General features: G+C 34.6%; 2 pseudogenes across 1 annotated transcript; both read right to left on the minus strand.

Moving 5' to 3' along the window:
• Positions 1 to 1121: 1121 nt before the first annotated feature.
• Positions 1122 to 4849, minus strand: LOC143608428 (uncharacterized; annotated as a pseudogene).
• A 2091-nt stretch (positions 4850 to 6940) lies between these two features.
• On the minus strand, positions 6941 to 9264 carry LOC143608429 (ABC transporter C family member 11-like; annotated as a pseudogene). The gene is made up of 5 exons (XR_013149251.1): positions 8866 to 9264; positions 7948 to 8704; positions 7744 to 7865; positions 7401 to 7654; positions 6941 to 7326 (listed from the first exon to the last, which is right to left on the minus strand). The product of XR_013149251.1 is annotated as an ABC transporter C family member 11-like (transcript).
• Between the last annotated feature and the right edge of the window lie 3703 nt (positions 9265 to 12967).

A 12967-nucleotide genomic window follows, 5' to 3' on the forward strand; every position in this document is an offset into this window, starting at 1 on the left:
ACACACGTGTGTGTAGCATATGGATCAAATACAAATAACTCATTGACGTTAAGTGTACAAATCAAACAAAAATATGAAATCATCGTGGTGACAATTGCGAGGTTGTGCTCGATTTTATTGAAATAACATAACTGTTATCAGTTGAAAAAACAGAGAGAATTTTAGCAAAGGTTTTTAGGTGAAACCAATTGAATCAATCAACAAAAATAACAGAGCTCGAACAATTGAAATAATAGTATGTGATTTCTCCAATTATTCAATATTTCATTCATTTTTGTTACTATTTATTATCAATGACGGAAGAGATGAACCTCGATTCGCAAGGTGAAAACACCAATGGAAATATAATCTATGTTTCCAAAAGATGAAAACACGTAGAGTATAATTGTAATCGAGCTATTTTTATATTATATAGAAATATTTAATAAACTGGTTTGACCTACTCTTAGGGTGTGTTTGGGATTCCTTATTTAATTGAAAAAAGACTTCTTGTTAAAAGTCCTTATTAACTTATGAATTTTGTAAAAGTAGTTTTTAAAAAAATGTTTGGATTAGCTTGTGTTGCAGACAACCAAAATGACTAAAAAGACACTCTCTTTTAAATGAAGTGTAATGGGTTTTGAGGGTTAAAAGGGTGTAATAGGTAATCAAACACATTAAGTTAATAAGTTAGAGATTCCTAACTTTTCAAAACCCCTTTGTTTTGCCTTGCCCATAAGTTAAAACCCATAAAGCTTTATGATTTGCCAAACACCCTATACACCTTATTAACTTTTCAAGAAGTTTATAAGTTGATGAAAATAAGGAATCCCAAACACCCCCTTAGCCAATCCGTATTGTCCCTTACAAAGAGATTTTGTATAATTCGCCACTTCTCGTGCTTCCGCCGTTGTCAAAGTAAAATTTATAATGTGACACGAATTTAAAGTTGGTACAAGATATATATATATTCAAGTCCCGGATCGATAATTAAGCACGAATAAACGACTAACTCTCGTTTATATTAATCATAAAATATAACTCAAAAAAATGATTACAAACTCTCAAACCCTAACTCGGTTTGACTCTTGATGAACCCTAACTCGGTTGCATCTAGATGAACCCTAACTCGGTTATATCTCCTATGATGTTATCCTAGACTCACTTCGTTTACCAAAGATCCCAAGACCATATGTTGAAGAAATAAGATCAACAAGCAACGGTAACTGTAACGTCACAAAGGAAGCAATCGGTAGGCATGTTAGTGCGGAAATTGGGATCAGGATCCATGACTTTTCTCGTCCAAACATAATATATAACGTTGCACTAAAGGCAATCATCATGGACGTCACAGACATGAATAACATGACAAGGCCGATTATCAATCTGTTCGGTAACCTGTAGAGAAAATCATCTTCTGCATAACGGGCCGTGAGAATAGATAAGAATAATAACAAGGAGGTGGTGGATGTGAACAATGAGATTGCATCTGATATAACAAATACGATGAAGCTAAATTTAGTTTCAAAAATTGCTTTCCCAGTCTCATTGTTTCCCCCGGGTACAGTAATCGCCGCTGCAAAAACTATCGTGATAATAAGTGCAGCTATGATCGTGTATGAATCTGTTGTTTTTTTCATCCACTCTTCACCTTTATGTCTCAAATCCTCGTGTTCTTTTCTAAAAACCATAATCGGTGTTTCTTGTTTTCGGTTCTTAGCTTCCCGCTCCTTAGGACGCATAAATCTGCTAACTTCCTATAAGTCAATAGATGTTAAAGCGAATGAGTTCAAACTAATTTTATATTTTGATATAGAAAATAATATTGTCACCTGAAACCACTGTAACTCCCTTTGCATTTGCAATGCCGCCCCGGTAACCATATTGAGTTTGTCTGCGGGAGCTAATTGTCCAGCCAAATGCAAAAGGTTATTTTCATCTTTATCAACACGTACATTATGTAAATACTTGTCCTGAGTCACTTCGTGCACTAAAAAGTTGTAAACATGTTCACATCGGTTTATTATTGAAAGTTGAGGAAGTGAATAATCATTCGCGTTTCTGGTCCAAATTGCTTGTGGAAAAACTCGGTTGATATGCTCTATTACCTCCGGAGTATTATTAATCACCGCCACAATAAATGCATCACCATAATGTCCAAAATGATCAGATCTTAATTTAACAACCTCCTCACATATTAACTTCAGTATCGTAAGAGCTATATTGTGCTTCATCTTGTTCTCCTGAAGGTGTTTGATATGGAGCACTGCATAATGATAGCATGCTTAATTTTGATTTAAAATTTTCTAGACTATATATTTAAAACAATTTCGATGGAGTGTCATACGCATATATATTCTAATATCTTGATTACAATGTTACTAAAGACATACTCTAGATTCGACTCTATGTTCGAAGTGTAAAAAAATGACAACATTTAAGACGAAACAAAATGATAGAAATTGTGTACCATCATGTAGTAGTGCAACGTCCCAAAATTTGACATGAATCTTCTTGATGACTACAGAAGAGAAGAAACCAGATTCAGTTATATGAAAATGTAAAACTTTAAATTACACGAAACTAAACATATAAATGACTAAGTGTAACAGTGCGTGAATTGGCTCAAAGAATATATGAAGGAAGAGAATTTCCTTGACACAATAACTTCGAAAACAATCATGATGATTATGTTAGAAGGGAGGAGAATGCCTCACAGAATACATAAACAAATAGAAGCAATGATTATAACAAAGGAAGGAAATTTACCAAGGACTTCACCAACGTGCAATGCTATAATTGCAATAAAATTAAATCAAGCACAAGAAAATTCTAACTTGGTGAAAGAAGACGAGGAACCAATAGCAGTTTCTAGCATCAACAAGAGTCAATACGAAGTTAGACAACTCAGTGAAACGCTACATGATAAGAAAAACTAAACCTATGTTTATATACATATGTAAATAAACAAGCCACGTGTAACACCCCCTTTATATTCATCGTAATTAATTCAGTGTTTATTGAATCAGTTGTGTTTATAAGAGATCTTGGTCAATATAATATTATTCAAAGTTTGATTAAGTGGGAGCTAACGCTAAGGGCCGGGTAATATGATGGTATAAGTAAAACTATGATTAAACTGTCTAATCAGCTAAATAGATATATGAGGAGATTTGTTACGTTTATAAGTTTATTGATGATCAATATGTTTTTGTTGAGTGTCGTATACCAATAACTATGATATAACCATTTGAGTTGAACTTAATTTATGGTTAATATAACTAGAACATTTGAGTCACAAACTAACCAGGGTAGAGGTAGCTCTTCATGCACTTGGTGAGAAGATTCTCTTTATAAGTGTATTGGTTCTCAATATCCCGAATCTTATATTTGTCATCTATGTCACATGTCTTTGTCGGCACATCTTCAAAAGGACAAAATAAATGCATGTTAGTTGGATGATGATCCAAGTATTTAATTCAACAAAAATAAAGACTTCAGCTAATCAATAAACGTGTTTATGGTTTTGAGGTTTGCGATAGTATTTTTCCTTGAAGAAAGATGGAGTCAAGAAATGGCAATTAACATTGGATCTTGATCTATTTGGATGAGTTGTCATGATGTTTATAGTTATGGATAATTAAGTCACTATAATGAAAACATGGGTAGAGATACTGTACGCTAATGCCTTAACGTACGAGAGGTACGCGAGACGCTCAAAGGAAAAAAACAAAGACAAAAACCTAAAACGCTCAGAAAACGCTCACAAAAACTTAAACGCTCAGCCAAAAACCTAAAACACTCAGAAAACGCTCAAAAACCGGTCTTCGTGAAAAAAGTAAAAAAATGATCGATTAACGATCCAAAACAGTTTTTTTCGGTTAACCAATGATTAATTGGATATATATTGACGATTCCGAGATGTTGGGATGTGATTCCATGGATCGATTTGTGAAAAACAGGATTCACGTACATTAATATACGTTAAGGATTAGTGTATTGGATCTTTTCACATGAAAACATCTACACAAAGATAATTTAATGATATTAGTTAAAGCAAGTTGACACATACACGAATAAACAAAGCTTTGGTAGAAGTTGTATGGTTTAGCACTTCGATATGCATCCCGCATTTGCGCAATACACCATAATGGAGGCATAATACCAGGGACCTTTGTTGAAGCAAGTTCACGGTAGCCCTTGAGCAACTCATATGCAACATCTGCAAGTAGCATTTAGTTACAATAAGCATGAACAAAAACTCACATCATGCGTATGAATTTGAAGACAATTAACTCTATAAAAGGGATAGTAAAGCTCACCCAAAAACCCTGACAAGATTGTATAACAGAGAAGCGAAACACCCTTTTCGCCCTCAAAAGGGTTGTGATATCCGTTCGTTTGACTAAGCCAAATATGTTGTTTGCACACTTGAAGCAGATAAAGAAAAGTGGTCTTGTGAGAATTGAAAATAGCTATCTGGATAGGCAATAAGTTTTGGTAGTCGACAATGAATAACAAACGTGGCTTCTTGTCGACCAACTTCTTCGCAGCCATTGTGTTGTCAAGTATTACGGCATAGTGCAATCCGTTTTGCTGTTTATGATTCATTAGAGTTGGAAGACTCCACGTGTATCCGCTCGAGGAGACTCTCAAGAAACCCAACATTTTCAGGATTACCAATTGCAACATGAAGTGCTCGGTGTCCTCTAATGTTGAGTATATCGGTCAATGCGTCTTCGTGGTCGTCGAAAAACTCTCGAGCTTTCTCCCAGTCTATTTGGATAGCTCTACATAATGGGACGTACTCTTCCTCATCTAATATTCGCCATATAAAATGGTTATATATATAATATTGCTCTACATGCATAATGGGTTCACTAAAAATGTAACAAAAGAGAACAATGGGAACGTACTTTTCGTCCTGGAAGTGCTTGAGTCATGAGCCATTAGAGTGAGATTGGATGATTAATGAGGAAGAGTACTGTTAATTAATGATGCAAGGGATAATTAAGTTGATCTGTAAGACTGTAACCCATGTGCGTTCACCGGCTACCCTTTTGAAATGAAAAATAGGTTGGATAAATATTATAATAATTGTTATCAGACAAAATAGTCAAACCGCGTGAACAAGCAAGACTTTTAAAAGTAAACTACATGTCTTGTTTTTTTAATTACTTTCTATGGGAAACTGATCCATTTTTTTCAAAGTCAATTACTTGACTGGCTCATCCAAACTAAAAAAAAAAATATACTAAAAGTGACCCATTTCTAAACTTTATGATCCACTATCTTAGAACAAACGTCATGCACCCTTTTGTTTTTCAACTACCCACATCCAAATACGTATACACTTAAATTACCAGACTAATCGCTTTTAAAAAAAAATCGATCGTTCAGTTATATATGACGCCGGCCATTTATTTAAGAGTCGGTCCGACGGTTTAAAAACCTTTAAATGGTCAATCCGACGGTTTAATAAATAGTCGGCCAACTTATCTATTCCGTCGAGCCTTCATATCTACTCCGTCAACCAGTAGGCCTTCATACCCATTCCGTCGGGCCTACGCATGTATGGATTTATTTGTGTATTTACTTGGGGCCTTCATATCTTTATGTTTTAAAATAATTAATAATGAAATAGAAACATTATTTTATTTTTAGTGAAAATTTTAAGGTCCAAGGGTAACAGCCCATACATTCAGTAGATCGTAAATATAAAAAGGTACATATTTGGTTGGTTTGAGACGGTATGCAAAACCTCAACATCGGTAACACTCATGCCTATTGTTTGTCGGTCAGTGACGGAACTTGAACATATTCATAGCTGGGGCTGAAAATCTTATGATTAAAATCTTATATTAATCATAAGCTCAAACACATAACAAAATAAAATAAAAAAACCAACTTTTTTACACTACATAAAGATCATATATCCAAGAAAAAAAAACAGTTTTTACAATTACACGACAAAAAAATCATATGATATTTTATTGCAGGATAATACTTCCCCACATTAAGGCTAATTCATTAAACTTGCCGATATACTCAACTAATGAAATAATTAACAATCAAGTAAATGAATAAACAATAATATAAATTGAAAATCAAACTTTGAAGCCACTCATTTTATCATTTTCAAGAGTATAATAAACTTTCTAGTAAGTTATTATGGGAAGGGGTTATATGGATAACTGTGTCAATATTTTCAGTTTACACTCATCTATTTTATCATTTTCAAAAATATAATAAGTCAAATTTTTTCTTCTTGTCCATCTTTTTATCTCATAGTAAAAGAAAAAACCAAGAAACTTCCCAATCAAGAGAACAACAGTAGCTTTAAAACCCATTTCTAAACCCAAATTCAGGAGGGCCAGATTGAATCTCACCCTCCCTGCCCCACATATGTTCCGCCCTTGTTGACGGTATTTGTTTTAAGCCATTGTTATGATTTCTACTTCATTCCATATCTTGTAGCCGTTGGTGAGAGATTGTTGTAAATTAATATTTGCGTTTATAAACTTTTCTGGGATGACATGATTTATTTTGTTATTAGTAAAATTTGTTCTCAACTTAAGGGTAAAATCAGCATTTAAAAAAGGAAAATTCAGTCATACATCTGATCTCAAATGAGATGAGCAACATGGTTGAAGCTAACTCTCGCGTAAGACACTCGTTCGGTCGTGCTAGCTATATCAGGTAGCTAGCTACTCACAGAGTCATGTTGTAACCATGGTATTTATTAAACTTACCTTCTTTTTGTCTAAATGGCATATCAAAAGTGAAACAAAAACAAGAACAAACGCCTAAGCAGTGTGCTTGGCACCGTCATCTTACTCCCGTTAATCTAATAACATTAATAGTTAATACTAGTGATATTGAAGCAAGTCGAATGACCAATCAAGGCCTAACAAAACCGAACCTTTTAGCTTTAGATGATAATTAAACTAAGTTAGAGGGTGTGAACCATGGTATAATTAAGACAAACAAACTTGATAGCTTTAGACAACATCTTTAATTTGGAAATTTCAAACTAATTGATGTTTTCAATATATGTTGATGGTAAACTAGTAAAATTCATTAGGCCAAAGTTGTCAATACAATTGAGTACCGGCTACAAGTGTGACCGAAAAACAAATGAGAGTTTGTACTTTCTTGTCACATGTGATCATCAAGGCTTATATCAACATCATTTTGTGGTGTTTCTCCACTGGACCTGTTTATTCCAACTCCACCAAGTACAATATCCAGTAAATACTGCGCATTTGCAGCCCCTGTGCTTTGAACCATCTTCGAAAACAGCCCTTCACGCGATATTAACCTTTCCGGAGAATCATATTCCGCAGTCTGAAATCAAATTCAAAACATTTTCATTAAATGTATCATGAAATTTTCAATATAAATATAAGTGGAAGACATACTTGACCGCTTTCAAGCACAATAATTCTGTTGCAATCAATGATGGTGTTGAGTCGATGCGCAATAATAAGCATTGTGCGTGATTTAAATTCTTTTCTGATTGTTTTTTGTATTAAATCATCGGTTCTGACATCCACGGCTGCAGTTGCTTCATCGAGAACAAGAATCTTTGATTTTCTTAACAACGCCCTTGCAAGACTCAGTAGCTGCCTGCCTGCCTTTGTCCAACACTAAAATTCTCACCTCCCTCCGAAACCTTCATAACAATTGAAAAACTTATGTTTGAAATAATACAAAATTTGAAATATATGTAAAAGCACCAAAGAGTGAAATGTGAAGTCATACCTCAGCATCCAAACCAAAGGGATTTCTGACAATCGCGTTCTTTAAATACGACCGTTCAAGAGCCTCCCAAAGCTCAGGATCACTATGCTCGTTAAACGGATCAAGATTAAAACGCACCGTACCTAGAAAACAATGAAAGTTTAGTAAACTTTGATATTGAATAACTTTATTATTCGCTATCTTACTGATCAAGATTAATCATACCTGAAAATAGAACAGGTGATTGTGGTATAATACCAAGAACCTTACGCAAATCCGTCAATCCAAAACTTGAAATTTCATAACTGTCAATCAAAATTCTTCCCTTTTCAAGCTCAACCAAACGAAACAATGCGTTAATCATGGGCGACTTCCCAGCACCCGTTCTTCCAACTATCCCAACCTTTTCAGTAGAAGATATACTAAAAGATATACCATGCAAAACCGAAGGAAGACCGGGCCTGTACCTAAATCCCACATTTTCAAACTCCACTACACCCAATGAAGGCCAGCCAGGTGGCGGTCGGTTATTCTCAATCACAGATGGAGCCTCAGATGCTAAGTCAATATACGTGTCCACGCGTTCAACAGCATTAAAACTATTTTCTGCCCGGCTCGCTTGTCTTAAAACATTACTCATAAGATTTGTGATGTTTAGAGAATAACTTAGGAGTAAGCCGATGGTGGACGCAAACGCTACTTGATCATATGTTCTTGAAAATTGCATGACTGCAAAGGTGGCAGTTAACCAAATCATTATACCTCCTAGTGTTTCAAGTCTTATGGTGAGCCAACGGTTGGAGCTGAAGTTTATGAGGGTGAATCTGATATTGTTATCCATTGATTTGCCGTTAATGGTGGCCATGCGTTCGTATGCTTTGTAAGCACGAATGCTTGATAAACCGTTTAATGATTCGCCAAATTGTGCTTATATGGGAGACCTGGTTATGGAGTCCAAACGCTTGACTTCCCGCGATGTGCTCTGAAAATGTGTCAATTCAGGTTATGTTATAACCCTTACTAATTGGAAAAATAAAGAAAATAGAAGCTAAAATGGAAGTGGTTGTCCAAAATGTATTTATCATTGCTTTTCTTTTTTACCTATATAAAGAAACATAAAGGGTAAATGAGAAGGATACTAACCTGATAATAGAGGTAGGCTGTGTAAAACAAAAACAGAAGAGGCATAATGGCCCACAAAGATATTGTGCTGACAATGGCAATAAGCACAAAAGTTGAAAGCAATTGCCAAACTTGATTCAGAAACTGGTTTGCAAGATTAGCAACATTGCGGTCAATATCACCAAGATCATTCGCAAACCTATTAATCATCCGTCCGATTGGATTAGTTTGAAAAAAAGTTGTTGGAGCTCTAAGAACCGAATGCAGCATTGTATCATGAAGTCTTTTAGCTGCATTAAGACTTGATGAGATTAACCAGAAAGAGTTTGCAAAAGTTACCAGTACCTGCATGCAGCAATTGATCAATATAAGTAACTTAATGAGCGTCAAATGGGCTGCGTCGGGTTGGACATGACCCATTTTATATAAAAGAAATTGTAAACATAACGTATAAATCTACCGTTGAGCTGAGCCCGAGCTCACCTAAACACGGGCTCGGATCGTTTAACTTAGAAGAGCACGAACTATTGATTATTTTAATTACATAATATAATAGTGTTTCTTATGTAATTAGATATTGATCATATCAACTAAAAACTATTATAATAATAGCTTAATTAAGCTCGTGAGCTCAGTCAAACTCAATATAAAACTTAGGCTCGAGTTCGTTTATTAAATGAGCTTTTAATTTGGGCTCTAGCTTTAGTGAGCCGATCTTAAGTGAAGTTTGGTAACCAGAATCGAAAACACAAAACGCATTTAGATCATAAGCTCGATCCTTGTAATTTTCATTAGCTCGAAAAATTACAATGCATATTGATATAACCCATAAGCTCGGGTATATATACTAGTTTAAATATGAAAACCTAATTAGACTAAAATACAAACTCATTATCATACTCAAATACTAATTAGTAAAAACATAATTAAACAATTATTTAAATAACTTGTAGCCCAAGTCATGTGCTCGACTTGGTCTCCAAGATACCGATCCACCATAGGCTCGATGGACCGGACCAAACCAAATTATAGCTAACAATCACCCCTCTAATTTCGGTTTGGCCTTCGAGAGATCATCCACTCCAAGTAGCTTTTGCATCTCCGCAAACTTTATACGAGCTAGAGCCTTCGTCAACGTGTCAGCTCGTTGTTCACTTCCGGGAATATGTTCCACACTAACATCCCCGTTCTTGATACAATCTCGTATGAAGTGATACTTTGTTTTTATATGTTTACTTCGACCATGCCACACCGGGTTCTTCATAAGTGCAATGGAAGATGTATTATCAACATATAATACTACGGTTTCCATCGGCCATCCCGTTACTTCACTAAGTAATTCTTGGAGCCAAACGGCTTGACCCGCAGCCGCGGTTGCTGCCATAAACTCCGCCTCACACGAAGATAAAGCTATCGTTGGCTGTTTTTTAGTACACAAAGTAATCGGGGCATCATCAAAGTAGAAAACATACTCGGTAGTACTTTTGCCATCAACGTCATCAACTCCATGGCTACTATCGGAATACCCGTAAAGGTGACGACTTCCACCCCTCGAATACTTTAAACCATAAGACACGGTTCTTTTAACATACCGAAGAATATGCTTAATCGCATCCATATGAGATTCCTTTGGCTCTTGCATATACCGACTCGCTATTCCAACAGAAAAACTCAAATCCGGTCTCGTATGTAACAAATACCTCAAACACTCGATTATTCTTCGGTAGACGGTAGCATCAACGGGTTTCCCCTTCTCGTCTTTCGAAAGCTTTGTGCTCGGTTCAAGTGGACACTTGGTAGGATTACAAATCTCCATATTTGTTTCTTTCAAGATCTTCTTGGCATAGGCTTCTTGCTTGATCTCGATCCCAGTTTCAGATTGTGAGACTTCTATTCCGAGATAGAATGACAATAAACCCAAATTGCTCATCTCGAATTGTTCCTCCATTTGTTTCTTGAACTTAAGAATTTCATCCTTACTTGAACCTGTGACAAGTAAATCAACATACACACATATTATTAATATGTCATTCTTTATATATTTTTGATACACCGCCGTTTCTCGTTGACATTGGTAAAAACCAAGCGATTGCAACACTTTGTCGAGTTTCACATTCCAAGCTCGCGGTGCTTGCTTTAACCCGTAAAGGGCCTTCTTTAATAAATAAACTTTATTTTCATTTCCTTTCTTCTCGAAACCTTCCGGTTGACTAACATACACGGTCTCGTCAAGCTCACCATGTAAGAACGCCGACTTCACATCCAAGTGATGTACTTCCCACCCCTCTCGGGCGGCTAAGGCGAGTAATAATCTAACCGTTTCAATTCAAGCAATAGGAGCGAAAACTTCATTGAAATCCACACCAAATTTCTGAACATAACCCTTCACGGGGTTTTTCTGCCGTCCATGAAATTATAACTGTAAGTAGGTAAATCTATTTTTATTATGACTGGTTTTGTAATTTCATGAGGGTCGTTCTATAATTCCACTGGGGTTTCTCTATCATCCACTAGTAGAAAAAGAGATGTTTTTCTATAACTGAATTCGTAGGAAATTTGTTGGAAAATCCAATTTCTAACAAGTTTCCAACAAAAAGTTACGTTGGAAAAACACATGCTTGAAAATCGTTTTCAACTGTTTTCCAACAACTTTTATTACAAAATTGCTACAAAAAGATGTGGTTGTAAACTTCCTACAACTTTCCTACAAAAACTATTTTGATTTAACATAATGTTTATTAGATAATGTTGTAGCAAAGTTGAAGCTTATTTTTTTTTTGTTAGAAATCTGTTGGAACTACATGTCGTAGGAAATTTGTAAGAAAGTTTTGTGGGAAAATGACTTATTTTCTAGTAGTGATCCTCAAAATTTCACAAGGGACAGTTGGGATTAACACATATATACTACTAAAAAAATTTCACAGGGTCGGCCGACCTCCCTACTCAACATATAGGTCCGCAAATGGAAAATTGTGGCTTGTGATCATATTGGTATCAAGTTCGAAATTTGACTTAAGGAGGTTTTACCAAGTGGTGGGTTTCCTCCTTGATATTGTTTTTGGGTAAGTCAGACCTAAAGTGTGAAAATCAGTATGATTGGTTATCATTCCGTCTCATAAAGGCTAACTTAATTAGGTATTGAGAGTAGTTCCAAATATTTATAAAAAATAAATAAATAAAAAAGAACGAAACCAATTCACAACGATTACTCTTTACTATATTATATACCCTAAATAAGTGTTACCCTACCATACGGCAATTATGGAAACAAATTTCCCATCGTTGTCAAATAGTTTACAAGTCATATTTGTATTGGCTTGGTCGTGTCTTAAAAACTAATCGTCGCACATTTGCCCAGTTTGTACACCTACCTCTCTCTCTCTCTCTCTCTCTCTCTCTCTCTTATATATATATATATAGTAAAAATCCTAAGAGAACCATTTGCAAATTGAGAACTTTGAGAACCATTTTGGATCACTAAAAACACATTTGAAAAAAATATTTAAAAAAATCATAAAACAAAAAATAACAAAAAATTTAAAAAAGTAAAAAAAACCAAAATTCTTATATTTCATTCCGGTTTCATTAAAAAAAATTAAAAAAATTAAAAAAAAATTAAAAAACGTCGTATTATACACATATGTATAATTTTATTTAATCTTTAGTTACGTAATATACACATATGTACAATGTCATTTATCTTAAATTATACACATGTGTATAAAAAATCATGTAAATGTACATATATGTATATACATATTATACATATGTGTATATAATTTGGCTAAACCGAGTTTTTTTTATGAAACCGGGATGTTAAAATAAGAATTTTGGTTTTTCTACTTTTTTCATTTTTGTGTTTTTTTTATTTTATGATTTTTTTTTATTTTTGGGTTTTTTGTGATCCAAAATGGTTCTCATGGTTCTCAATTTCAAAAAAGTTCTCTCATGATCCTGATCATATATATATATATATATATATATATATATATATATATATATATATATATATATATAATTTATAATTGTTTAACGTAAAATAGGTACGCAAAATACGTTAAGTGTTAAGAAAATAAAAATGTTCAAGCTAAATTCCGACCCTAAAACATTCAGGGTTAAACCT

The sequence above is a fragment of the Bidens hawaiensis genome, unplaced genomic scaffold (assembly GCF_021521415.1).
Source record: "Bidens hawaiensis isolate Kalapana, Puna unplaced genomic scaffold, B.hawaiensis_p1.1 tig00419365_1, whole genome shotgun sequence".
Classification (NCBI taxonomy): domain Eukaryota; kingdom Viridiplantae; phylum Streptophyta; class Magnoliopsida; order Asterales; family Asteraceae; genus Bidens; species Bidens hawaiensis.